Source organism: Aegilops tauschii, chromosome 5 (assembly GCF_002575655.3).
Source record: "Aegilops tauschii subsp. strangulata cultivar AL8/78 chromosome 5, Aet v6.0, whole genome shotgun sequence".
Classification (NCBI taxonomy): domain Eukaryota; kingdom Viridiplantae; phylum Streptophyta; class Magnoliopsida; order Poales; family Poaceae; genus Aegilops; species Aegilops tauschii.
In genome coordinates, this window is record NC_053039.3 from 140,834,570 (window position 1) to 140,862,004 (window position 27,435).

The window sequence follows — 27,435 nt, forward strand, 5'->3', positions numbered from 1 at the left end:
AACCTTGATCGAGTTTTGCAGAGATGTGAAGAAACTAATCTTGTCTTGAATTGGGAGAAGTGCCGCTTTATGGTTAAGGAAGGTATTGTCTTGGGGCATAAAATTTCTGAAAGAGGTATTGAAGTGGATAAAGCTAAAGTAGATGCTATTGAAAAGATGTCGTGTCCTAAAGATATCAAAGTTATAAGAAGCTTACTTGGTCATGCTGGTTTCTATAGGAGGTTTACTAAAGACTTCTCTAAAATTCTAGGCCTCTCGCTAATCTCTTGCAAAAAGATGTTCCTTTTGTTTTTGATGATGATTGTGTAGAAGCATTCGAAATACTTAAGAAAGCCTTGATTTCTGCCCTTATTGTTAAGCCACCTAATTGGAATTTACCCATTGAAATTATGTGTGATGCTAGTGATTATGTAGTTGGTAAGAAATTGAATGTTATTTATTATGCTAGTAAAACTCTAGACAATGCCCAAAGAAATTATGCTACTACCGAAAAAGAATTTTTAGCAGTTGTATTTGCTTGTGATAAGTTCAGATCTTATATTGTTGATTCCAAAGTAACTGTTCACACTGATCATGTTGCTATTAAATATATTATGGAGAAGAAAGATGCTAAAGCTAGACTTATTAGATGGGTTCTCCTGCTACAAGAATTTGATTTGCATACTATTGATAGAAAGGGAGCTGAGAACCCCATTGCAGACAACTTGTCTAGGTTAGAACATATTCTTGATGACCCACTGCCTATTGATGATAGCTTTCCTGATGAACAAATTAGCTGTCATAAATGCTTCTCGTAATGCTCCATGGTATGCTGATTATGCTAATTACATCGTTACTAAATTTATACCACCTAGTTTCACATACCAGCAAAAGAAAAAGGTTTTCTATGATTTAAGACATTACTTTTGGGATGATCCACAACTTTATAAAAAAGGAGTAGATGGTGTTATTAGACGTTGTGTACCTGAGCATGAACAGGAGTAGATCCTACGCAAGTGCCACTCCGAGGTTTACGGAAGACACCAGCTGGAGATAGAACTACACACAAGGTATTGCAATTTGGTTTTTATTGGCCTACTCTCTTCAAGGATGCTCGTAAGTTTGTATTGTCTTGTGATGAATGCCAAAGAATTGGCAATATTAGTAGATGTCAGGAAATGCCTATGAATTATTAACTTGTTATTAAACCGTTTGATGTTTGGGGCTTTGATTATATGAGACCTTTTCCTTCCTCTAATGGGTATATACATATTTTAGTTGCCATTGATTATGTTACTAAGTGGGTAGAATCTATTCCAACTAGTAGTGCTGATCATAACACTTCTATTAAGATGCTTAAAGAAGTTATTTTTCCGAGGTTTGGAGTCCCTAGATATTTAATGACTGATGGTGGTTCACATTTTATTCATGGTGCTTTCCGTAAAATGCTTGCTAAGTATGATGTTAACCATAGAATTGCATCTCCATATCACCCTAAGTCTAGTGGTCAAGTAGAATTGAGCAATAGAGAGATTAAATTGATTTTGCAAAAGACTGTTAATAGATCTAGAAAGAATTGGTCTAAGAAACTTGATGATGCATTATGGGCTTATAGAACTGCTTATAAGAATCCTATGTGTATGTCTCCGTATAAAATGGTCTATGGAAAAGCATGTCACTTACCTCTTGAATTTCAAACTTGCCGGTGAAAAGAGGTTATTTGACATTAGCTCACTTGATGAGTGGAGAACCCAAGCTTATGAGAATGCCAAGTAGTTTAAAGAAAAGGTTAAAAGATGGCATGCCAAAAGGATACAAAAGCATGAGTTTAATGTATGTGATCATGTTTTGCTATACAACTCTTGTTAAAGATTTTTTGCAGGAAAAATTCTCTCCAAATGGGAAGGTGTCAGCGTCCAAGGAACGGGGGTACCTAGACTTGCCTACGTGCAGCCCACGGCGTGGCTCCGTCAACGGCCCGGCACGACCCAGCTTCAGCAGCAACAAGTCAAGACCCTCGTGAGGCGAACGACACCAAGACCTCCCTGGGGGCGGCCTCACTAGGCTGGCTCCCGAGGAGCGGAGATATCAATGCGGGGTGCACCTCGCAAAGTTCATATGACGTGAGCCGTGACGACCAAGGCTAGGCGGGCGCCAGCGGGCGCAGTGTACCAGTTTCCTCTTTGGTGCCAAGGAGGCAAGCGCAGGCGCGGAGTCCCGAGGCATCAACTAAAGGTTTCCATATCTGTGCAACAAGACCAAGACCACTAGGACGGCAGGACGGAGGTCATCGCGGAGCCCACCACGGCGTCATCACCAGAGCCTTTTGCAGGCGAAGACTGCTTTTGTCAGGATAGCTTGTACTAGTTCTTCCCCTTCAAATTTGGCCGCTGTGGGATCCCTTCCCGCCTACATTTGGGAAGAGGACCAAGGCCACTATATATAGGACTTAGCCACCACCATAGAGGGGACGGATCAATTCCCACCCGAACCACATCACCAGCTCATCGAGCTCAAGAACACCTCACCTCCTGAGGACGTTCATCCACTGTACTAGTTCATCCTCAGCCCCTCGAGGCAATCCACCACAAAGTTGGAGTAGGGTATCACACCGCAAGATGGCCTGAACCAGGATAAACCCCTATGTCTCTTGTTCTTTGGGTTCATCGAGCTAGGCCGTGGGATCGTTGAGTGGGCAGACTGGGAAGAGAGAGTTCTTCGTACGCACCCAGAGTTCGAACCTCTCAAGGGTCTGCGGAACCCCGAATCCGACATTTGGCGCGCCAGGTAGGGGTGCGTCCACTACAAGAAAATTGAGATACTGTGACGAAAATCCTCATGACGATGGTGAATAACGTCACACAGATACCCAATGTGTGATGTTTTATAGGTGGCGTCACTGATCACCATGAATCAGTGATGGTTAACGTCACAAAATCGCCTCAATGGTTGAGTGCCACCAGTCCGCCAATTTCTATGACGATTTGGTAATTTTGATGACAAACCTATTAAAGTCACCGATTATTACAAATGTATGATGCTCATTTTTTTGTCATGTGACGTCCAGAAGTGGGACCCATCATAGATGCTTCACATCTTATTGAATGGTAGGACCCACACGTCAATGTTGACAATGGGACCCCACATTGTTTACTCACATTTTATCGAGCGATGTAATTATTTTGTTGTATCTCATAAATAGTCAGTGGCATGGAAAATAAGTTTATTACGGTTGTTCGTGAGGTGATGTGTATGACATTGCGGTTGTTTGGTTCGATCTCAAAAATAAAAATGGTAGGTAGTAGTTGGCAGAAAAATGTGTATATCATGGATAATTATAGGAACAGTAGGCCCAATTCTAGGACAGATTCATTTGTGTGTTTGTGTCGAATGAAAAAAGTTGGGTACAATGATCGGACGACCTCATGTCTAGTTGCATGCCACTACCAACGAGTGCTCTTGATAAAAAAGGAGTTTTATACATCTAAAAAAGGGCTTTATACATCCTAGATCGCTTACACTAGAGGATGGGGATTACGCGGATGAGTAGATTCAGACTCTAAACAGTCGTCGTTGAAAACCATCATCTGACGTTACCAATTTTATTTACACAAGTACTCCTTTCTGTCCCGAAATACTTGTCGGAAAAGATAAAAATAGATGTATCTAAAATTAAAATATATCTAGATACATCCATTCCTCCGACAAGTATTTTCAGACGGAGGGAGTAGTACAAAAATTCACTCGTTTGCATTTTGTTTTATTCCAAGATCACATATTTAAGACACCTCTATACGTTATCTAACATGTACAACTTTCGACATATATATTTACAAGTCTCTAGAAAAGAGTACATGGAAAATACCACATCATAATGTCTATGCAAGGTTTACTTTTTTTAATAATCATTTGCTACTTATTTCGTATTAAATGAATTGCATAACATTATGTGGAAATTAAATTCTGAAAAATAAAACAATCTGCACACCAGAAAAACTCTTTCCCCTCCGTTTCTTTTTCTTTTTCCCGCATCCTGTCCCCACCCGTCAAAGGCCCAGCCAAATTTTCTCCTTCTATTTCGCCCGCGAAGAGGCACCACTAAAGGTCACCGCCCACCCCGGCATTTTTTCGCCAGATTCAATCGAATCTCCTATATCCCACGACTGCGGCGATCAGGGCCGGCAGATTGGGGGTGGCCGCCCGCCGGCCGACCTTGAATCCACCACACAACCATCCCCACGAGCACTCCGCTCTATCCCCCCTGCTCGCAGCGACCGGCGACGGCGGATTGGAGGAGGCCGCCCGACCGGCCGAGCTCAGATCCACTACATCAACCAGCGACAGCGGATTGGAGGAGGCCTCCCCACCTGTCTCTCTTTCCCCACAGATTGCAGCGACCAGCGTCGGCTGACGGTAATTTACTCATCCCGCCCTCCTCATCCCGCAAGATCTAGACTTAAGGGATCACCATGGAAGGGATTTGGGGGAGAAAAGCACACGCGGTCGTGTACATCTCTAAATACAACGACCATGTGGCAAATCCCGTAGCTCTGTAAGTTTTACTCGATTTTTACTCAGTTGTCGTGAGATTTCCTGTAGTTCAGCGACCATGTGGCTTCCCTGTTTGTGGTTCTGCTACCCCATAAATCGTCCTTACCTAGGATGGTCAAAACATAATGTCTGCACTTGTTCTTGATACAATATATTACCATATGGAGTTCACAGTGTATGTTATTTATTTCGAATTCTTGATAAAGACTGGGTCTGCACTTGTTCTTGTTCAAAACTGAATAAAGATTGATTCTGCACTTGTTCTTGTTCAAAACAGAATAAAGACCGAGTCTGCACTTGTTCGAAACTGAATAAAGGCCGAGTCTGCACTTGTTCTTGTTTAACTGAATTCTGGATGCTCCATATTTCCAAGTAAGTTGTTTACTTCGATCTGTTCTGCAACCCTCAAAAGTATCGTACAGTAATGTCTTTGCCATCTCCAGGACCGTACATAGAAAATCAGAGGCCCTGTGCAAATCAAAATTTAAGCCCCGACGTTGGAGTATAGTTTATTAATCACTGCAATAGTATAATTTTCATGTAGAATTCAGCACCAGATGCACAAATTCAAGAAAGAACAAAAAACTGGATGTAGTAGTGTACTTATAAACACGAGTAGTAATAAAAGAATAGGGTGCTGAGAACTCCCACAACCTTCAGAGTAGCATTGTAGTTGTAGATCATGAAAGACTGCACGTAAAGCTCCACTGGGTGATTGCTAGTGTACATGACCATGATCTGCTAGAGTAATTTAATTTGGGCCTTGAGATTGTTTTCTTTTTTGGAATAGTAGCAATGCATTGAGAGAGAGAGTGAGAGAGAGAGAGGAGGGGGTCGCTGGGAGTAATTTTGATGGATTGGGATTGGAGAGAGAAGTACGAGGTGGCTTGGGCCTTGGGGTCCGATATTTCCATCATTGTTTACTCTCATTAATTCTCTATTTAATTAACATCTTAATTACCTAAAAGGTCGGGAGCCCTCCAATTTTTTAGGCCCTGCTCAACCGCTCCGGTTGCACCTGCTAAAATATTGCCCTGGCCATCTCAAATGACAAGCATCAACTCCAAGTTTGAGTATTAAGGAACACATGAACTACTTAATAGCAGAGCTGCTTGTTTATAACTATTTTACACAATCTAGCCTTTTTTGTCTACTAGCAATGAAAGCCAAGTTTCAAGAGATAAGTTAATGTAATCACGTACGTTACAAGTACTCCTCCAAACAAGTTTAAGCAGATTTCAGTCATCTAGTGTTGATAATGTAGGCTGGTAGATCTTTCGTTAATTCATTAAGTTCGCTCTCTGTCATCTTTTCCAGCTTCAGTTACTAAAATCATGCCACCAGTTCTGGAGAGTGATATGCATAGCAGGGAATATCTTGCGGAACAGAAACGCAAGGGTGAGGCATATTTGAAGGAAAGGGATGCAAGGATTGTGGAACGCAAGGCTGCGGAGTAGGAGTCTCTTAAAGACATACAAAGCATAGCTCGTAGCCTTGTATACCCTAGTGCTCCTAATGCGCAACTGACACGAAAGGCACGAGGTGCTGATGATTGCAGTGACTCAGAGTATGAACCAGATGCTGAAGAGGAGGCCTATGTAGAGGAAGAGGATTTGAGAGATGAAGAGGAGGTCGCTCTTCCAAAGTCCAAAGCAATGGTAATCATGCAGACGTACATCTTAAATAATATGTACAATGTCAATTGACTGACTTTAATTTTGCCTTGCTTGTATCATTTGTATGTCATTGTGCACTATAAGTATCACAAATAATTGACTGAAAGATTGATTCACATATTCTGTCAGGAAGCATTATCAAATAAGCCACCCAACATTACTCATGAGAATTGGACTAGCCTTGTCAATAAATGGTCTGATGAAAGAAACAAGGTTTGTAACAAGATATGCGACCAACAATAGTTTTTGCATTCACATCTACTGTACCATATGTAAATACTTATATTCATTTTTTATGTAGAAAATATGTCAAATGAATAAGGAAAACCGAGAAGCTGTCAGGCAACACCAAAAGACGGGATCTATGTCCTATGTTTCCTATTTCAGCAAACTTGTAAGAATTCCAAATATCTTACTTGTAGTCCTATGTCTATTGCATCTGGCCTATATATGTATGTATGTATGTATGCATGTAGTAGTAGTAGTAATGTTACAATTTCATATATCTTGTAGAAAAAAGACAAGTACAATAATCATGACCCAAGTCCCATTGAGTTTTTCAAAGACACCCATACAAACAGCAAGACTGATAGCATGAGCTGAGTCAGGACTTCTAGCTCATGTAAGATTTCTTCCTCTATTATTTCTGACTTGAAATAGATTCTCATATTGCTAGCATATGAACTTTGCCTTAGCATCAATATTTTTCTTTGTACTATAGAATGCGATGGAAAAAAGAAGGGAAGCACAATCAGAAGGTGAGCAGCCAGTATCCGATACATCGATTGTGGCTGAAGTTCTAAAGGAAGAAAGCGCCCATAGCACCGTCCTTTCTAGCATGGGGTATGCATCAAGATCCGGGAGGTCTGGGAGCTCTACTTCATGAGCCTAGATCCGATTTCTAGAAGAAATAATTGAATAGAAGGATAGAGAGGCAAGAGATGCAAATGACAGGTAATTATCTTATTTCCCTTTTTGTTCTTGTTGTTTCTTTTTTCTTGCTTCTGTGTGCATGGTGCACTCATTGAAGTGAACGAAAGTTCAACTAAGGAGTGCTTCTTTTAACCTGGGTTGTTGACTTGATATCCTTTTGGTGATGCTTCCTGTAATCAAGCTGTTGGTTATGCATATTTTAAAACATTACAAGTTATTCTTGAGTTTACTGTTTCATTGTCCCGTCGGCATGCTTGCCTTGACATTTAATAATGTACTTATCTATTTTAAATTGGTACCCTTGTACCTTGTTATCTTGTATGTTTTCATCTCATTACGATGCAACATTGTTGTGTTTTGTCATTTATAGGCATCGGGAGGAGTTAGTCGCAAGACTTGAAGCACGAGAGAGAGCATTTCAAGAGATACAAAAGAAGCAACAAGAAGAATTGGAAGCTCTAAAGAAGAGCCAGCAAGAGAAGAATGAAGCCTGGGCAAAGAAGCAAAAGGAGACGGACAATCTGCTTGATTTTTTGAGGGCTCAAGCAACTCAGCAGTCCCAGTCCCAACCAGATGGTTCATGAATGCCATCCTTACATTGCAATCATCAGGATAACATATGTGGTCTTTAGTTAATATTAGTTTTCATCTTGTCTATTGTCTGTGTTAAACTTGAGTCTGTTTTTTACCGCCATTTTTGTTTACAGAATGATTTGGCTGAGACGATTTCATACATAATATGATTTGTCTTTGATATCAATTTATGATGTGATTTTTCTCTTCAACTTTTTTATATAATCTTATGTGATGTGATGTGAAATAAATACTTATTTTCATCGTAATTTAGATTTGAAAGAAAGTAAATATATTTTGATGTCGTCATCTTCATCCATAATAAAAGTAATGGCACTACTAGTGGGATAGCTGCTCGGGTGTTGATGTGGCGTAAAGTTAGTGACGTTGCCTCGTCACTGAATATGGTACAATACGGCATATTTTCTCCTAACATGTGACATTAATTGGTCGTCATGGAAATAGTAAGTCGATGACGTTCTATATAATGTCATTGAAGGTCCCAATTTTGATGATGTTTTTGCGTGTGCGCCGTCACTAGGAGTAATATGTGACGGGGATTCCGTGACGATGCTTGTGACGCCCATAAAATGTCATCAGGGGGTAATTTGTGACGTTATTAGCTATTCGATGACATTTTTTAGCTCGTCATAGTAGGCCCGATCTCTTATACTGGTCGAAGCCTCACTTCTCCGACCGCTTCTCCTCACCAACCTGCTCCCATGGCGAGCACCGCTTCACCGACCAGACCGATGGGCGTGCACGGAGGCGCTGCGGGCCTCCGAGCTTTCACCCCCGCCTTTCGGCGGGTGCGGTGGCCGCCCAAGTTCAGGCCAGAATTGCCGCCTCGCTATGACAGCGCGGCAGATCCGGCAGGTTTCCTCCAGGCCTACGAGGAGGCCGTTGGGGCAGCCACGGCAACGACAAGGTCATGGCCAACTGGTTCCCCATGGCCCTCACGGGCATGCCGCGCGTCTGGCTTCTCAGCCTGCCACCGTCTTCTGTGGCTTCGTGGGAGGAGTTGCACGGCCTCTTTGTCATGCAGTTCACAGTGCAGGCTCCCCCCGCTATCACAGCCCTCCTCGACGGCTCACAAGCGCCGCCCTCAGACAACCACGTCAAGTAGTTCTTTCGCCAAGTGGGTGCCGCCCGTGTATAGTAGGGTGCTCCTCGAGGGTGGGCGTCGCCCAGCGCCGACCTCACTTTCGTCCAGGGATCACCCCGCAACCACGGCGGGCGCGGGCGCGCTCCTGATGCTTTGCACCCCCACCATCTGCAATGTGGCGGTAACCAAGACCCTCATCGACAGCGGAGCTCGCCTCAATGTGCTCTCTGTGGAAGCTTTCGGCTTGCTTCACATGCTGTTCGGCCGGCTGCGCACCACCAAGCCGTTCTCTGGAGTCGTCGACGGCTCCACCTGCCCCCGGGGCAAATCCGCCTGCTTGTCACCTTCGGCACCCGCGACAACCACCGCACCGAGCTCATTGACTTCGACATCACCCGCATCGGTCTCCCATACAACGCCATCCTCGGGTACCCGGCTCTGGCCAAGTTCATGGCGGCAACTCACCCTGCCTACAACCTCATGAAGATTCCGGGAAGCAGCGGCGTCCCCATCATGGGTGGAGACACCAAGGAGGCGTTGTCGGCTCTCAACCACGCCTTCAGGGCCGCGGCTGCTGCGTGGCCGAAAGTGGGAGGTGCCCCTGAGGCCCAGGGGGCTGCGCCGGCCAAAAAGAAGCAGTTGTTCTCCCAACATTGGGCCAAGACGAAGCAGGTACCGGTCGACGAGGGCGGGGCTTCGGGAGCCACCTTCACCATAGGTGCTGACCTCACCCCGGACCAAGAAGAGGCGTTTGTGAACTTCCTGCGTGCAAACAAGGAGGTGTTTGCCTGGGAGCCCAAGCAGCTGGTTGGGGTCCCGAGGGGGATAATCGAGCACCACCCGAGGGTGGGCCCTAACGTATGCCCGGTGAAGGAGAAGGCGTGGCGGCAGTCCACGGAGAAGCAGTCCTTCATCGTCCAAGAGACTCGCAAGCTGCAAGAAGCTGGTGTCATCCGCGAGGTGCTATACCCAGAGTGGTTGGCGAACCCGGTCATCGTGCGCAAGAACGACAGGAAGGAACGTATGTGTGCCGACTTCACCAACCTCAACAAGGCCTGCCCTCAAGACCCATTCTCGCTCCCGTGCATTGGTCAGATCATCGACTCCACCGCCTAGTGCGACCTGCTGTGCTTCCTAGATGCCTTCATGGGCTACCGCTAGATCAAGATGGCGGTACAAGAAATCGAGAAGACGGCCTTCCCGACCCCATGTGGGGTGTACTGCTACACCAGCATGCCGTTCGGGCTGCGTAATGCTGGGGCAACCTTCCAGCGGCTGATGCACATCGCTCTAGGCTGGCAGCTCGGGAGGAATGCTGAGGCCTACGTCGACAACATCGTGGTAAAATCTCGGGAGGCAAAGAACCTCATCCAGGATCTGGAAGAAACATTCGCCAGCCTGCGCAGGGTGGACCTGCGGCTCAACCCGGAGAAATGCGTGTTTGGTGTCCCTTCCGGTAAGTTGTTAGGTTTCTTGTGTCACACAGAGGAATTGAGGCGAACCCAGAGAAGGTCAAGGCAATAGAAGAGATGAGCCCACCACAGACTCTCAAGGAAATGCAAAAGCTGGCGGGCTGCGTGACTTCGTTAGGGCGCTTCATCTCCAAGCTGGGAGAGCGCGCCCTCCCGTTCTTCAAGCTGAGAAAAAGAAGGGCCCGTTCGAGTGGACTCCGGAGGCTGACGGGACGTTTCAAGACCACAAGAGATACCTCACCAGCCCGCCGGTGATGGTGGCGCCGCGTCCTCTCGAGCCCCTGGTGCTTTACTTGGCCGCCACGCCTCATTTTTCTAGCGCAGCACTGGTGGCCGTCCAGGAGGAGCACTGGGACAAGAGCCGACCACACGACGCCACACGTTTGGTTGGGATGATGCAACACGAAGACAACGCCCCTGAAGCCACGACAGCACCAGCAGATAACCAGGCCCCACAAGACGGTGCTCCTGAGGCTGCGGTTGCCCCGACAGGAAACCGAGCTCCTGAGGTCCCCTAGCCTGAAGAGGCGCCCCAGCCTCAGGAGGTCTCGGACTCCACCAACGCTCCCGCTCTCGCCGAGCACCCGGTGTACTTCGTCAGCACGGTACTACGTGACGCACGAGCATGCTACCCCATGCCACAGAAGCTTCTGCCCGCGCTCCTCGTGGCCTCGTGCAAGCTGCGCCACTACTTCCAAGGCCACCCCATTAAGGCAGCTTACCCATTGGAGAGGGTACTCCGGAGCCCCAACACTACGGGAAGGGTCGCCGAGTGGAACATCGAACAGGCATTCCAGTTGGAATTCAACACCACCAGGGTCATCAAGGGTGCGCGCTCGCCGACTTCGTGGCGGAGTTGACCGATGTCCCGAGGCCCGAAGCAGGCGAGGACCGGTCCCTCTCTTCAGGGAGCAAAGCGCCAAACAGCTGGTTCATGTACTTCGACGGCGCCTTCGCATGCCAGGGCGTGGGGGCCGGAGCCGTGCTCATCTCGCCTACCCAAGACAAGCTCTACTGTGCCATGCAGCTCTGCTTCCAACGTGGCAAGAAGGTCTCCAACAACATCGCGGAGTACGAAGGCTTGATCGCCAGCCTCAAGGCAGCGGCCGCCTTAGGCGTGAAGCACCTCACCATCAAGGGCGACTCCCAGCTCCTCGTCAACTTCTCCAACAAGGTGTACGAGCTGAAGGATGAACACATGGAGGCATACCTGGCAGAGGTATGAAAGATGGAGAAGCAATTCTTGGGCCTGGAACTACAGCACGTACCTCGCGACACGAATAAGGAAGCTGACGATATCGCCAAGAGAGCGTCCAAACGCTAGCCGCAGGAGCCCGGCGTCTTCGAGGAGCGACTCTTCAAGCGTTCGGCAGCCCCTCCGGCTGCGGAGGCAACACCGGCTCAGGAGGAACTTCCCCCGCCACCAACCTCGGGAGCCCCTGCCCGCGGCCCAACCTCAGGAGCACGCCTGCTCCTCGCGCTCGAACCTCAGGAAGGGTGATGGACCGAAGAATTTAAGGCGTACCTGCTGCAGGGAGCCCTGCCGGAGAAGGAGGAAGACACGGAGCGCGTGGCTCAGCAGGCCACAGCCTACTGCATTCAGGACGGTGAGCTATATCGAAAACGGCCAAATGATGTTTCCTTGCGATGCATCTCCAGGGAGCAGGGGTGCGAGTTGTTAACCGACATACACGGTGGGGATTGCGGATATCACTCGTCATCGCGCACCTTGGTGGGCAAGGCGTTCCGCAGCGGATTCTACTGGCCCACGGCACTCAACGACGCGACCGAGCTGGTGAGATCCAGTGAAGCCTGCCAGTTACATGCCAAGCAAATCCATCAGCCTGCTCAGGGCCTCCAAACTATCCCACACTCCTGACCGTTTGCGATCTGGGGGCTGGACATCTTGGGACCGTTCCCTTGAGCGCCCGGGGCTACCGCTACCTCTACGTTGCCATCGACAAATTCACCAAGTGGGCAGAAGTGGAGCCAGTCCGTACCATCCGGCTGGCTCGACGGTTAAGTTCATCAAGGGCCTCGTGAGCCGACCCGGAGTCCCTAATCGCATCGTCACCGACAACGGCTCGCAGTTCACCATCAACCTTTTGAAAACATATTGTGCTAATCTTGGAACGCAGATATGCTATGCCTCAGTGGCACACCCCAGGAGCAATGGACAAGATGAGTGCACAAACGCAGAGGTCTTGAGGGGCCTCAAAGCAAGGACTTTGAAGAAGAAGCTCGAATCCTGTGGCAGGGGCTGGCTGGATGAGCTCTAGTCAGTGTTGTGGTCCATCCATACCACTGCGACCAAGCTGACCGGCGAAACACCATTCTTCCTCGTCTATGGAGCTGACGCGGTTCTCCCACATGAAGTCAGGCATCGCTCTGCGCGGGTCTTGGCGTTTGATGAGGCACGCCAGGACGCCATGCGGGGGATGGATCTTGTGCTGGGGGAGGAACGCCGCCGTCAAGCCTCGCTCCGAGCGGCAAGGTACCAGCAGTCGCTGCGGTGGTATCACTACCACAGCTTCCGCTCCAGGACGCTTGAGGTGGGTGATCTTGTCCTATGGCGGGTGCTCTCTAGGGAAGGGCTGCATAAGCTCTCACCCATGTGGGAGGGCCCGTTTAGGATCGCCCGCGTCTCCAGGCGTGGCACCACACGCATGGAGACGCAGGACGGGATCCCCATCCAGAACGCCTAGAACATCCAGCACCTCAGGGAGTTCTACTCATGAAGCAAGGCCCAGTGCCTGTGAAGGTCTCCGCTCATGACACTCTCACGTAATAATGAGTGGGGCTGTACATGCCCCGGAGTCTCCAGAGTGCCGTCGTCCGGCCTCGGGGGCTCCCTCCCACGTCCTAGTGGCAACACTTAGCTCCGGGCTGGTGAGAAGGCTAGACTAGGTGCCGGACGTGGCTGTTCATTTGCTTTCTGTAGTTGATTTGCAACTTCTTAATGAAATTTGGAGTTTGCTTGTTTTCAGTTGCCCAGTCCGCTTTCCCCTTCGTTTTCTCTTTTGTGCTTTGGTTCTGGTTTAGGAGGGGCGGCAGTTGCCCGTCGCTCCTTCTCGTGCGTCTCGCGCGCGGGGGCTGGGCAGGTGTGTGCGTGCGATGGGCTCGCCCCGCACCGCAAACACACTTCGCCGAAGCCCCACTCCCTCAAAGCTTCAGCTTGTTCTATCCTCGTGAGACGCCCTCAAAGACACTCGTGATCTGTGCACCCCCCTTGAAGTCCATGCCCCCGGGCACTGTGACGCGAATCACCAAGCCACCGTGCCCTGAGGGCTCGTGCAAGGAAGAATAGGGCACCCGACCAAGTTTTTCAAACAAACCCGTAGCTTCATGGTACCTCCTAAGGTCAATGACCCTCGAGCTGTCAGCAAGGAGGGCCTCACCAGGTAATGAAGCATGAGCTCTCGCGAGGGAAACTACTGCGGGCGCATCAAGCTAAGTTATCGTACCATACCCATTTGGAGCATGAACACTACAGCACAACATCGGGACAATAAAACATAGCATAGTAGCATAAACACCATGGTTCGTTACACGCCTCTGCAGGTCCCCCTACTTTTTTCAGATGTAGGAAGAAAGGAAAGGTCAAAACAAAAGTGGCCTGCGTGACCGTGGCAGCTCACGAGGCCTGGATCCAAGGGCCTCCCGGACTCAGCCCGAGCCTTCTTCGCGCTTCACCGGAGCGTGGCGCCGGACTCAAAGCGAGCCCAGCGATGTGGCAGCTGGTCATAGCCGCCGTTGCTGGTGCTCTCACTGGAGGAGGAGCCGCCGCCACTGGACGAGCCGCGGCCGTCACCAAGGGCAATCTCGCCCACAGCGTCGTCACTGTCGTCGTCAAAACCAAGCTCGCCGTCGCCGCCGCCATCTTTGGGACAACACCCTGCGGGACGACCATCTCCCCCGAACACTCTCACATAGAGGGTTGTGACGCCGGCGTACTTGAAGTGGAGGGTGCACCTCCCGCTCAGGCCGCGCGCGTGGGCAAACATCTGCCAACCGCGGGTCAGGGCCACGTTGCTCGCGGCGGAGACCTCCACCACGGCCCAGGAGGCCTTGCTGCAGCAACCATCGGCCTGCAACCAGAGGCCGTCAATACCCATGGCCGTCAGCTCACCGGTAAAGAAGTGCAGGAGCTGGAGCCAGGTGCCGACCGGCCTCTCCGATCACACGACGAACTCCAGGAGCACCTCCGCTGAATGGAAGCGTGGCCGGGGAGGTTGGGTGACCACGGCTCGCCTCCCCTCGGTGCAAGGGCTGCTCCGCCCCGGGCGGCTCCCGTCGCGAGAGGAAACACTGCCAGGGCCACCGAGGACGACGTCGGTCCTCGAAGAAGTACGCCCGCACCCCCAAGGAGCCACGGAAGGGATCGTGGCGTATTTGTGGGGGCGGCCCCGCCCCCTCTTGGGCGGTGGTGAGCCGGGCCCCTCCTGGCGAGCCTTCCCCTTCTCCACAGCGGAGAACCAATTCGTCGGCGCCATGGGAGCTGCGGCGAGACGGCAAGACAAAGAGGAAGAAGAGAGAGTGTGCGGCGAGAAGAAGGAGGTGAGCAGAGGGGGCTCCGCCCCTCTCCCCATTTATAGCCGATAGGAGGCCAACCGCCGGCCTCCGCGATCACGCGTAATGATGGTTTTCTCTGCATGCAGTAGGGTCTCGTCAAGTCGATCGGTTGCCAAGGCAGCATGGGGAAGCAAAGGCGCCCACGTCCCATCAATCGCCACGCGTCGACCAAGGCCACAGGCGGTTAGGGCCCGCGGTGCTCCACACTTGCCCTTTGGCTTCGCCTAGAAGCCAAGTTCGAGTGCGCCTTGGGCCCGAGGGCTACCGTCGGCGTCCTGGGAACGGGGGTACCCAGACTTGCCTGCCTGCGGCCCATGGTGTGGCTCCGTCAACGGCCCGGTATGGCCCAGCTTCAGCAACAACAACTCAAGACCCTCCCGAGGGGCCAAGCCTCGCGAGGCAGACGACACCAAGACCTCCCTGGGGATGACCTCACTAGGCTGGCTCCCGAGGAGCAGAGATATCAATGTGGGCTGCACCTCGCGAGGTTCACATGATGTGAGCCGTGACGACCAAGGCCAGGCGGGTGCCAGCGGGCGCAGTGTACCAGTTTCCTCTTTGGTGCCAAGGAGGCAAGCGCAGGCGCGGAGTCCCGAGGCATCAACTAAAGATTTCCATATCTGTGAAATGAGACCAAGACCGCCAGGACGCAGGACGGAGGTCATCGCGGAGCCCACCGCGGCGTCACCACCAGAGCCTTTTGCAGGAGAAGACTGCTTTTGTCAGGATAGCTTGTACTAGTTGTCCCCCTTTAAATTTGGCTGCCGTGGGATCCCTTCCCGCCTTCATTTGGGGAGAGGACCAAGGCCACTATATATAGGACTTAGCAACCACCATAGAGGGGACAGATCAATTCCCTCCCGAACCACATCACCAGCTCATCGAGCTCAAGAACACCTCACCTCCTGAGGCCGTTCATCCACTGTACTAGTTCATCCTCAGCCCCTCGAGGCAATCCACCACAAAGCTGGAGTATGGTATTACACCACAAGGTGGCCCGAACCAGGATAAACTCCTGTGTCTCTTGTTCTTTGGGTTCGTCGAGCTAGGCCGTGGGATTGTTGAGCGGGCGGACTGGGAAGAGAGAGTTCTTCGCACGCACCCCAGAGTTCGAACCTCTCAAGGGTCTGCGGAACCCCGAATCTGACAGAAGGCCCTTACATCATCGACGAGGTCTATCGTTCCGGTGCCATAAAAATCAACAATGCCGAAGGTACAAATCTGAAGGTGGTAAACGGTCAAAGAATCAAACATTATATCTTAGGTACTCCCATAAATGTTAAGACCAATATTATTGACACTGTAACACCGGATGAGTACATAAGGGACACTTTCCAGAACATTTCAGACTCCGAAAAGGAATAGGTATGTGGTACGGTAAGTAAACCGACTCCAACACTGTTCTAATAGCAATTTTCCCCCTTTTGGAATATTTAAAAAATTAGGAAAATTAAAAGTACTCCGAAAGTGACACGAGGCGACCACAAGGGTGGAGGGCGCGCCCTACCCCCGGGGGTGCCCCCGACCTTGTGGCCACCTCGTGTGCCCTCCGAACTCTGTTTTCTTGCACGACACTTCTTATGGTCGGTAAAAATTCATTATATAACCCCCCGAAGGTTTTGACCACCGTACCACGATAATACCCCCTGTTTTTGTTTCGAGCTGTTTTCTGCCAGAGTTTTCAAGGCCAGGCATCATGTCGTCCCCCTCCTTGAACAACGTGGGCGACGATGTTTGGCTAATGAAGATAGAGATGTAGAGAGAAGAACTCGGGGAAATCAACGAGGGTAATAAGATCAAGAAGGCCGCGGAAGATCTAGTTTCGGCAACAGAAGAAGAAGACATCCTTCAACCTTACTACAAGCATCTTACCCCTATTGTAATTGAAGCTTTCAAGATCATTGAAATAGTTTGTGTGCAAAACAAGTATCTCACTCGTGAAAATATTCTGTTGCAAGAGCATATCACCGCACTCAAGGGACTTATTCGTAAATTGGAGCATCTCCTACGCTCGATGTGCGGCACTACTTCATCAACAGCTCCATCATCACCACCTCCGAAGAAAGAGACATAAATACATGGGTATGGGCACTCCCCTTGGCAACTTCCAAGCTTGGGGGAGGTGCCCCGGTATTGTATCACCATCACATCTTTATCTTTATCATTTTTCTTAGTTCGAGCCTTTTAGTTATATCTTGATCTAGTAGAATAAAGTTTTAGTATGATCAAGCTTTGAGTTTTATTTTGATCTCTATGTATGTAATCGAGTCCATGAGTTATATATAATAAAGAGTAGTTTTGAGTTGAGGGCTTTTATTTCTTTCTATGATCTTGAGGGAATTAAATAAATGAAGGAATAAAAAGAAATAAAAAGATCATATATTGATCTTATGGAGAGTAATGACTTCACATATAAAGAGTATGATGAACGAAAGTTGTTGAGAGTTTACAAACATAGTTTTGGTCATTGTTGCAATTAATAGGAAGTAACAAAGAAAGAGAGGCTTCACCTATAAATATACTATCTTGGACATCTTTGTCGGATCACGGGTTTCGGCAAAACCCTCAAGGTTCGAACACTGGGGTGCGCACGAAGATTCCCCCCCTACCGATCCACGTCCTAACTGGCTAAGATCTCAAGAACGAACTCACAACATAAGGGACACAAGATTTATACTAGTTTGGGCCACTGTTGTGGTGTAATAACCTAGTCCAGTGTGTGGTGGTGGATTGCCTCTTGGGCTAATGATGAACAGTACAAGGGGAAGAACAGCCTCCTGAGGTTGAGGTGTTCTTGTGCTTGGCGAACTTGTGTGGGTGAGGATTACTCAAGATGAGATGCCTCCTACTATGGTGGCTAGTCCTATTTATAGAGGCCCTGGTCCTCTCCCCAAATATTGAGCGGGAAGGGAGCCAACAACGGCCAATTTGAAAGGGGACAACTAGTACAGCTTATCCTGACAAAAGCGGTCTTCGCCTGCAAAAGGCTCAGGTGGTGACGCCGCCTTGGGCTCCATGTTGACCTCCGTCTTGCTGTCCTGCTGGTCTTGGTCTCGTTGCCCCGATGTGGAAACCTTTGCTTGATGCCTCGGTACTCCGCGCCTACGCTTGCCTCCTTAGCACCAAAGAGGAAACAAGGACGCTGCGCGTGCTGGCGCCCGCCTGGTCTCGATTGTCATGGCTCACATCACGAGAACCTCGCGAGGTTTGCCTTGCCTTGATCTCTCCGCCCCTCGCGAGGCTGCCTGGCGAGGCCGCTCCTGAGGAGGTCTTGTGTCCTCTGCCTCGCGAGGGTCTTGAGTGCCTTGTTGATGAAGATGGGCCGTACAGGCCTGCTAGCACAGCCACGCCATGGGCCGCAGGCAGGCAAGTCTAGGGACCCCCGTTCCCAGGATGCCGACAGTAGCCCCCGGGCCCAAGGCGTGCTCGGGCTTGGCTTCGAGGCGAAGCCAAAGGTCAAGCGCAGAGCGCCGCGGGCCCCAAAAGTCTGCGGCCTTGGTCGACGCGTGGCGGCTGATTGGACGTGGGCGTCTCCGCTTCCCCAAGCTGCCTCGGCAACTGCCCGACTTGACAAGTCCCTGCAACATGCAAGGAAAACCATCATTACCTGTGATCGTGGGGGGCGCTGGTTGGCCTTCTCCTACTATAAATGAGGAGGGGAGTAGAACCCCCATCGCCATTTCTCCCTATCCTGTTTGCTTCTTCCTCCTTGACCCTCTGCTAGTAGTAATGGTGCCCATCCGAAGGTTTTCTGCTGCGGAGAAGGGAAAGACTCCCCTCGACGCGCCGGCGCCGCTCCCGCCGAAGAAGAGGTCGGTTCACCGCCACGACGCAGCGGCGATGCAGGTGGTGACGAGGCCTTGGTGCGAGCGGCCTCCTCCTGGGTATCCACTGCCCTTGTATGCCCAAGCCGAAGGCTTAGGTGGAAGGAGCGACGAGCGTCGGCGCGCGCCGTGGCCAAGGTCGACGTGCCGCGGTAACGCGCGTTGCTGCTCTTGGAGTCCACGCCACGGACTCCTCGCGCGAGTTTGTGCTGTGGACGGCGATGCCCCAAGCTCTTGGATCCGCTTCCTGCGGTTCTTCTCTGATGTGATGCCACCGAGGGGACCCCTCGAGCTCTGGTTGCAGCATGCTGACTGCGACGCTCCGGCGACCAGAGCAGAGGTTGAAGCGGTCTTCCCCGGCAAGATCTTCATGACCCGCGGCTGGGGCGAGGTCGCGCGGGTTTGCCGTGCGGAGGGTGCCCTCGCGATCCACTTTGAATATGACGGCGCTTCCACGCTGTTCTTCAAGGTCTTCGACGCGGAGGGCCGCCGCCTGGAGTGCTGCCCTGGAGGGGAGCGCCAGGATGATGTGCGCTCCGCTCGTGGTTACTCCAGCAGCAGCGACTCTTGGGAGTCCAGTGGTTCTCCTGAGCTCTATGAGACTCTGGAGATGAGCGACGACAGCTAAGTGCCCCCGAGCTCTCGCCGCGCCTGGAACAGGGCCGCAACGTCCGGCCGCCGCCATCGCTGATCTGGATGGGGTTGGCGCGGGCCTCCCGCGGCCCACTGTTGATGATGACGTCAGCCGCGGGGGGTGTGTAGATAGGATTCTCCTAGGTTCCCGTCTTTTGTTCCCTGCGAGGAACCAAGAAGTACCCCATGGGGCATGTAAAGGGTTTGTAATGTCTTTTGTTGATATTATCCTGATTATGGAAATCTGTGAATGCAAGTCCTGTATAGGCTCGGTCTCCACTTTCCAACCTCGCGACGGCTTGATGCTCTACGCTGACAGGTCCCGGTCCCCAGGCAAGCTGCAGCCGTCGCTGGTATGCCAGGTTGCGTGCCGTTGTCAAGGCCAGGAGGTGAGCGGCCCGAGGTCCAGTAAGAGCTCCTGAGGCGCGATGCTCAGGGGGTCCCCTTTAGCGTTCAAGCAGCCGTGGTAAAGTAAGAAAGGGAGGCGGCGTCACCATAATAGGATTGCGGCGAGCACGACTCCTAGGCTCCAACGATTAGCTGGTCTGAGTGCGGGACTTATCTTGGCTATTCGGGGTTAACTCTTCGGGACGCGCGAGGTTTGTGCGCAGGCGTCTGCAGCGTAGCTAAGTCTGGCCCATACGAGTCCCCCCTCCCCCATGCTCTCCTTCATGCTCTACGTCCTCAGGTCCCGGCCCTCGAGCGAGCTCAGCCGCCGCTGGTATGCCAGGTCGCGTGCCGTGGTCAAGGCCAGGGGGTGAGGGCTGGAGAGCCAGTAAGAGCTCCTGAGGCGCGATGCTCAGGAGCCCCCCTTTTAATGCGCAAGCGGTTTACATGGAAGAAGTGGGAGCTCGCGGTGCCACCTGCTGCTATCCTCATGAGATTCCTGCAAGCCATCACAAGGAGGAACACGGTCTGCCGTTATGGTTGCCAGCCTGCCACTGGTTGCTCCGCGAGGAAATGAAGGCACTGAGGGCCTGGTGAGGTGACGTGCATAGGGCGTGCCGCGAGCCAGAGCTCGACCGCTCAGGTTTGTCGACGTGACAGGGACGGACGCATGCACCAGCGCCGTGCCGGCGTGCGTAGCCCCCAAGGTGGGTGACGATCGAAGAAGTAGTAATCATACGCAGGTTAAGCACGGAAGCAGCACGCTTAAGTAAATGTGGGAAAGGTACATGCCACTGGGTCAGGCCCGAGCAGCTTGGGGATGATGCAGCCTGAGGGGCGCCCCCAGCAAGGTAAGCTAAAGACATAAAAGGGATACATGCCACAGGGACGGACCCACGCGGCCTGGGAATGATGCAGCCCGAGGGGAGCTCCCAGCTAAATAAACTTGGAAAATGTCACCTGGTTCTATTGACGAAGGAGAGTTGGGGCAGCTGAAGGTACGTGGCGAAGGGGTTGCTCCTCATGAGCCACCGGGGCCCTGAGCCTCGGGAGGCTCTAGGGGTCCCGGTGGTTCCTTGAGGACCATCTCCATCTCCGTCAGCACAGCGTGGTGCCTGGCCTCCTGAGCCGCCAGGATGGTCCGCAGGTTGCGCTGATAGGCGGTCGCCACGCTCAGGAGGCCAAAAGGCATGCGAACGTAGCTGTGAGGTGGGCCCTCGCAGCATCCTACGTGCAAAGGCCAGAAAAGCTCCTGAGAGGCGGACCTGGTGAGCCCTAGGATGTCGATGCAAACACGCAGCCCGACATCCTCGCCTGGATGGGGAGTTGCGCCTGGTGAGCGGCGGCCGCCGCGCATGGCCCTTGCATCTTGCAGCTCCTGAGTGGTCTTGGTGATGAACTCCTGAACGGTGGGCACTCCTTGTCCTGTGCCCTCCTGAGGGAAACATGCCGTGAAGCACGCCTCCAAGTGGTGCCCAAGCGCCTCCCTTGTGATTTTGGCAAAGTCTGAGGCCCTCCAGAAGAGAGCCCTCGAGACCTGCCCAAGAGGGGCACCGGGCGCGCTTTCCTATGCGATGGAGGGAGGTGCCCCAGGTGAGGGCGCCGATCCTGATGAGGCACCGCTTGCCTGAGACCCCGCATGGTGCTGCTGCTTCTTCTTCTTGGGGGTGGCCTCAGGAGGGTGCTCGCCCTTGCTATCGGGGTCGTCGGTTGCTGCGGCTTGGAAGGCACGCTCGAGGGAGCACACCACATCTCTTTCTTCGCACGGGACCGTGATGATTCCGCTGCTTCCCGGCATCTTGAGGACATTGTAGCCGTGATGGGTCATCGCCATGAACTTGGCCAGGGCTGGGTACCCGAGGATCGCATTATATGGCAGGCGGATGTAGGCGACGTCGAAGTCGATGAGCTCGGTGCGGTAGTTGTTGCGTTCTCCAAAGGTGACAGGGAGGCAGACCTGCCCTATCGGTGTGGTGGAACTGTCGGTCACTCCTGAGAAAGGCTTGGTAGGCTGAAGCTGGTCATATGGCACTTGGAGGTTGTCGAACGTGTCGGCGGACAGGACGTTGAGCCCTGCGCCGCCGTCGATGAGGGTCTTGGTAACTTACACGTTGCTGATGACTGGTGAACAAAGCATTGGGAGGGCGCCAGCGGTAGCTGCGCACTTGAGCTGGTCTGCCGAACTGAAGGTGATGGCGCACTTGGACCACCTGAGCGAGCGTGTGGCCTCAAGCTTGGGGAGGACTGCATTCACTACACAAGAAAATTGTTTGAAGATACGCTGTGAGGCTGGGGCCTGAGCTCCGCCCAAGATGCAGGCGATAGCACGTGGCTCCTGGAAGCCCCCAGCCCCCTCGTCTTGATGGTGGTCGTCATTCCTTCTTGGCGGTGGCGGTAGTGGAGGGAAGCCAGCGTTGCCTTGAGGACGATCCTCACGAGGTTGGTCCCTCTAGGCGCCCTCGCGAGGCTGATCCTGCCAGCGGTCCTCACGAGGCCGGTCGCGCCACTCCTGGCGCGGGCCACGGTCGTCCCAGCGTCCGCCACCACGTCCTCCTCCTCGGTCGTAGCCCCGGTCGCTGCGCTCGGGGCGTCGACCAAAGCGTCCTTCTAGAATGGCTCTGAGCTCTTGACAGTCGCTGGTGTTGTGGGTATGCAGGTTATGGAAGGCGCAGAACGGTCGGCTGCTCTTGGATGACTCGGGCTGGTCCCTGCCGCGCTTGGTGTCCGGTTCCTCCGCGAGCACGGCTGCTCCATTGCGCTTCATGTCCTTGGGCTTGGCTTTCTTCTCCTCCTGGTCCGTAGCTGGGAGCTCGAGGAGGGAGAGGCGCCCCTCCTCAGCTCTTGCGCACTTGGTCGCCAGGTTGAACAACTCCAGAGACGTTCACGACTCCTCGTGGATAGCGAGCTCCTCTTTCATCTTGACGTCGTGGACGCCATCAGAGAACGTAGAGATGATGGCCTCATCCGTCACCTTGGGTATCTTGAGGCGGACGTTGTTCAAGCGCTGGATGTACTTCTGGAGGGTCTCTCCTGGTTGTTGCTTGACGCGGCACAGGTCACCCGCGGCCGAGGGGCGGTCGCGAGTGCCCTGGAAGTTGGCAACGAAATGGTTGCGCATCTCGTCCCAGGAGGAGATCGAGCCTGGGGCAGATTCAGGAGCCAGGAGCGGGCGCCATCCTTGAGAGCCATGGGGAACCAGTTCGCCATGACTTTCTCGTCGCCGTTGGCCGCCTCGATGCTCAGCTCGTAGAGCTGCATGAACTCCGCGGGGTCGGGGGTGTCGTCGTAGCAAGGAGGCAGATCTGGCTTGAACTTGCCCGGCCAGGCAACGCTACGCAGCTCGGGGGTGAAGGCGCGGCAGCCGGCCGTGGTCACCGGGGCCTGCCTTGGAGGTGGAGCTTGGTCTTGGTGCCCACGCGCCGCTACGGCAAGCGGCGCGGGGCCTTGCCGCAGCAAACGATCCTGGCGCGGCGGTGCGAGGAGTGGCGGGGCGTTCTCTTGCGGTCGAGTAACTTCTTGACAACTTCTTTCCTCACGCCCGGGTGCCGGACGCGGTGGGTCGTGCCGTGGAGCCGCGCGCCTTGGCGCCGTCTTGGGACAGAGGTGGTGGAGGTGCTCCGTGAGCTACGTCGCCCGTAGCTGGCGGAGGGCGAGGCAGAGAGAGGGACGGCACAGGGGAGCCCCTGCGGCGCGAACAAGCTCGGCGATGCGGTCGAGCCAGTCCTCGTAGAGGTCGTCGACTGGGCGGTAGCGCAGGAGCTCGTGCGCCCATGGGAGCGCGGCGTGCATGGGTCAAGGAACCGGCCGGGGTCAGCGATGGAGTGGCGGTGCGGCCGTCCCGCCGCACTGAGGGGTGCAGCGAGGATGTTTGCTGCTCGTTCCCCACCGGGCCGGTGGCGGCGTTGGCCGCAGGCGACGGTGAACGACGAGGTGGCCCACCGACGGGAGCCGTCTGAGCGACGCGGGTGGTGAGGGCAGCCCGGTGCTCTGCACGAGCAGGGCGAGCGTCCGCCATGGAGACGACGGAGCAACGGGACGCGGAGTGACGGAAAGGAAGCTTCGGCGCACCCCTACCTGGCGCGCCAAATGTCGGATCACGGGTTCCGGCAAAACCCTCAAGGTTCAAACACCGGGGTGCGCACGAAGATTTCGCCCCTACCAATCCACGTCCTAACTAGCTAAGATCTCAAGAACGAACTCACAACACAAGGGACACAAGATTTATACTGGTTCGGGCCACCGTTGTGGTGCAATACCCTACTCCAGTGTGTGGTGGTGGATTGCCTCTTGGGCTAATGATGAACAGTACAAGGGGAAGAATAGCCTCCTGAGGTTGAGGTGTTCTTGTGCTTGGCGAACTTGTGTGGGTGAGGTTTAGTCAAGATGAGATGCCTCCTACTATGGTGGCTAGTCCTATTTATAGAGGCCCTGGTCCACTCCCCAAATATTGAGCGGGAAGGGAGCCAACAACGGCCAATTTGAAAGGGGACAGCTAGTACAGCTTATCCTAACAAAAGTGGTCTTCGCCTGCAAAAGGCTCTGGTGGTGACGCCGCCTTGGGCTCCATGGTGACCTCCGTCTTGCCGTCCTGCTGGTCTTGGTCTCGTTGCACCGATGTGGAATCCTTTGCTTGATGCCTCGGTACTCCGCGCCTGCGCATGCCTCCTTAGCACCAAAGAGGAAACAAGGACGCTGCGCGCGCTAGAGCCCGCCTGGTCTCGATCGTCATGGCTCACATCATGAGAACCTCGCGAGGTTTGCCTTGCCTTGATCTCTCTGCCCCTCGTGAGCCTGCCTGGCGAGGCTGCTCCTGAGGAGGTGTCGGAGTAAATGGACACGGGTAGCCTAACCGACTGCCCCTGGCTCTTCCAAAAAATTATCAGGCCTTTGGGCATTCAAGCACTACAAGCATTGGACCACCTTCCCTGGTCGGCTACCTATGAAGCCGACTCACGGAAGGCGACCCAGCCTCAGCAACCTCCCCCCCAGGATAACCACGGGGTGGCCAACTCCAGGAAGCCGGCCGTAAAGGATGCCGACTTCCCAGAAGCCGGCCTCAAAGAGCGCCGACTCCAAGAAGCCGGCCAAGACCGCAACCACCAAAGCTACGCCACATAACGGTGACAAGACGGGGTGTGGCCACAGTGCGGCCCACTACCCCCGAAGCCTGAGGCAGGCATGGCCACAGGACGCCGTACGGGACGGCCATCTCCCGTCCGGCTCGGCACTGTAGCCATGCTAGCCTTGACGTCACCCACGGCAGACGCCAGTATGGCCCACGGGCGGCGGGCCCCTTCAGCCAGAGAGAGGCGCGAAGGCGGCCCGGCCTCCCCCAGTCGGCCAAGGGCGCAGCCGACCCCTAGAAGCCGGCTACCCCCTCCCTCGAAGCATGTGCCACATTAAGGAGACAAGACGAGGTAAGGCTACAGTGAGAGCCTTCGAGGCGGCCCACTGTAGCCACGCTTACCTCAACGAAGCCCTCGTCATCAGGGGCAAGGCTACAGTAAGCAGCCGCCGACAAGACCCTAGGCGGTGGGGCCGGCCTGCCGACCAAGAGGCCGGCAGACGGCGGGACCCACCAGTCGGCGGGCCTCAACAGCCGGCGGAGAAGCCGGCGAGCATAGACACTGACGGCTGGGACCAGTGCCCAGCCGGATTACAATTGTACCCCCGTGCGGTAGGCCTATATAAACCCCCCGGGGCACCCATGCAAAGGGTTGGCTTCTTAGCACAGCACACACACCATAGAGAGAGAGAAGCAAGAGCTAGCCTTGTACTTCTTCTCCCTTGAACCCCACAGCTCTAGGAGCGATTGTAGCTACTTTTCCTGATGTAGTGATCATGCGGAGACCCCGCAGAGCAGGACTAGGGGTGTTATCTCCTCGGAGAGCCCCGAAGCTGGGTAAGATTCGCTGGCGTGCATGTCTTCGTCTCATCCCGTTTCCAGGCACCGACGACGTCTTATTGGCACCCACAATGATAAGCCACCTGTTGGCATATGTCGCACCTACCACCCGACATTTGGCGCCCACCGTGGGGCCAGGTGCACCGTCGTGCGAAGACCTGTTCTGGACGGGAACCCTCTTCCTCCCCCGCGTGTGCAGCCAGCCTGTTGCGCCCGATGGCGTTTGCCTCGACGCGCTGCAAGGCGTCGACGACGCCTGCGCAGCAAGCTGCCTCGCCGATCTTCTCGGCGAGACTCGCATCTCCGACGAGCCTGCGTCCGACGCAGGCACGGACTACCCCGAGAGCCGCCTCGTCAGCCTCCTCGACCAGCTTCACATCTCCAGCAACCCTGCTGCAGATGTGGAGTCGGTCGGCTCCACCGACCCGATGCCCGTCGACTCCGACACGGCATCGCTCGACGCTTACCCCTCCGACGTGGTGGTCTTCGACGATCCTCTTCCTCGAGCAGACAGCGGCAGCAGCGCTGTCACCGAAGTGTTGGTCATCAGCCACGTCGCCAACTCGGGCGAGAATGCCCACGACGCCCTGCAAGCGGCGATGCACGACCTCTCCGTCCCCATCCCGGCCGATGCCGACGCCGAGACCCTGGAGGCACGCCGCCTCGCCCTCATCGCGGAAGGCCAGAAGATAGCCTCCATGAGACGCCTCACCGAGGCCCACCAGCGCGAAGTCGACCGCGCCGCCTTCATTACGCCGCCGCCTAGCGGCCCGAGCCGAGCCGGCTTCGTCCAGAAGCGCGGCGCGGCCGTCGTTAGCATGCTGGGGGCAGATCGCCCCGTCTACGCCACCCCGCTCGAGAATCTGCGAGCCGCTCAGGCGGCCGTAGAAGAGCTCAATGGGCTGGGAGCCGATGAGCTCCCCTACATGACAAGACGGATCCAGCAGCTGATCGACGCGGCTGCAGAACGGCACGAAGCCGGCGCCCGTGCTGATAGTCATCTCCCGCGCCGGGAGCACGCCGCGACGTCCCGCTCGCCGACTGCGAGCGGCGCCCGCCAGAAGAAAGACAAGGAGCCGACTGCTAGCCGCAGCCGGACTCGCATCATCATCGAGCGCGACGCGGAAGGCCGCCCGCGAGCGGTGGAGCACCAAGGAAATCTGCCTCCTCCCCCGCCTCGAAGAGAAAGACGTCTCACCCCGCCGCCTATCACACACCCGACTCTTGGCGACCGACTCGGCCGCCGAGAAGGAGTCGGCGAGAACGACGCCCGCCACCGGATCGACCGCCTTGCTCGATCCTTGGCGTTAGAAGAAGAAGACGATGTCGGCCCGCCATGCTTTGGCCCCCGCATCCGCGACGAGCCCTTCCCCAAAGGGTCTCGCTCCCCAGAGACACGCCCAAGTACAACGGCTCAGTGAAGCCGGAAGATTGGCTCATCGACTACTCCACGGCTGTCAGCATAGCCAACGGCAATCGGCGCGTCGCCGTGAAGTACGTCCCCCTCATGCTGCAAGGCACGGCGCGCACATGGCTCAACAGCCTCAAGCCCTACAGCATCAACAGTTGGCTGGACTTCACGGAAGTCTTCGTCCGCAACTTCACCAGCACCTACAAGCGGCCTCCCAAGCCTCGCCAGCTCTCCCTCTGCGTCCAAGGGCCCAACGAGTCGACCCGCGACTACCTCACGCGGTGGGCCGATCTCCGCAACTCCTGCGAGGGGGTGCACGAGGTTCAGGCCATTGAGTACTTTACCGCCGGGTGCCGAGAGGGCAACCTCCTCAAGCACCGACTCCTCTGCGACGAGCCGGCTACCCTCGACGAG

The 27,435-nt window shown here is 54.0% G+C and overlaps 1 long non-coding RNA gene across 2 annotated transcripts; it reads left to right on the plus strand.

Annotated features, from left to right (window-relative positions):
• Window positions 1–4,040: 4,040 nt before the first annotated feature.
• LOC109765258 (uncharacterized) lies at window positions 4,041–7,911 on the plus strand. Of its 2 annotated transcripts, XR_012184362.1 has the most exons (8): window positions 4,041–4,392; window positions 4,808–4,902; window positions 5,848–6,188; window positions 6,336–6,419; window positions 6,508–6,600; window positions 6,720–6,828; window positions 6,928–7,160; window positions 7,510–7,911. It is a non-coding gene; the product is annotated as an uncharacterized lncRNA (long non-coding RNA). The 2 variants fall into 2 exon arrangements; XR_012184363.1 differs by lacking the exon at window positions 6,336–6,419.
• The last annotated feature ends 19,524 nt before the right edge of the window (window positions 7,912–27,435 follow it).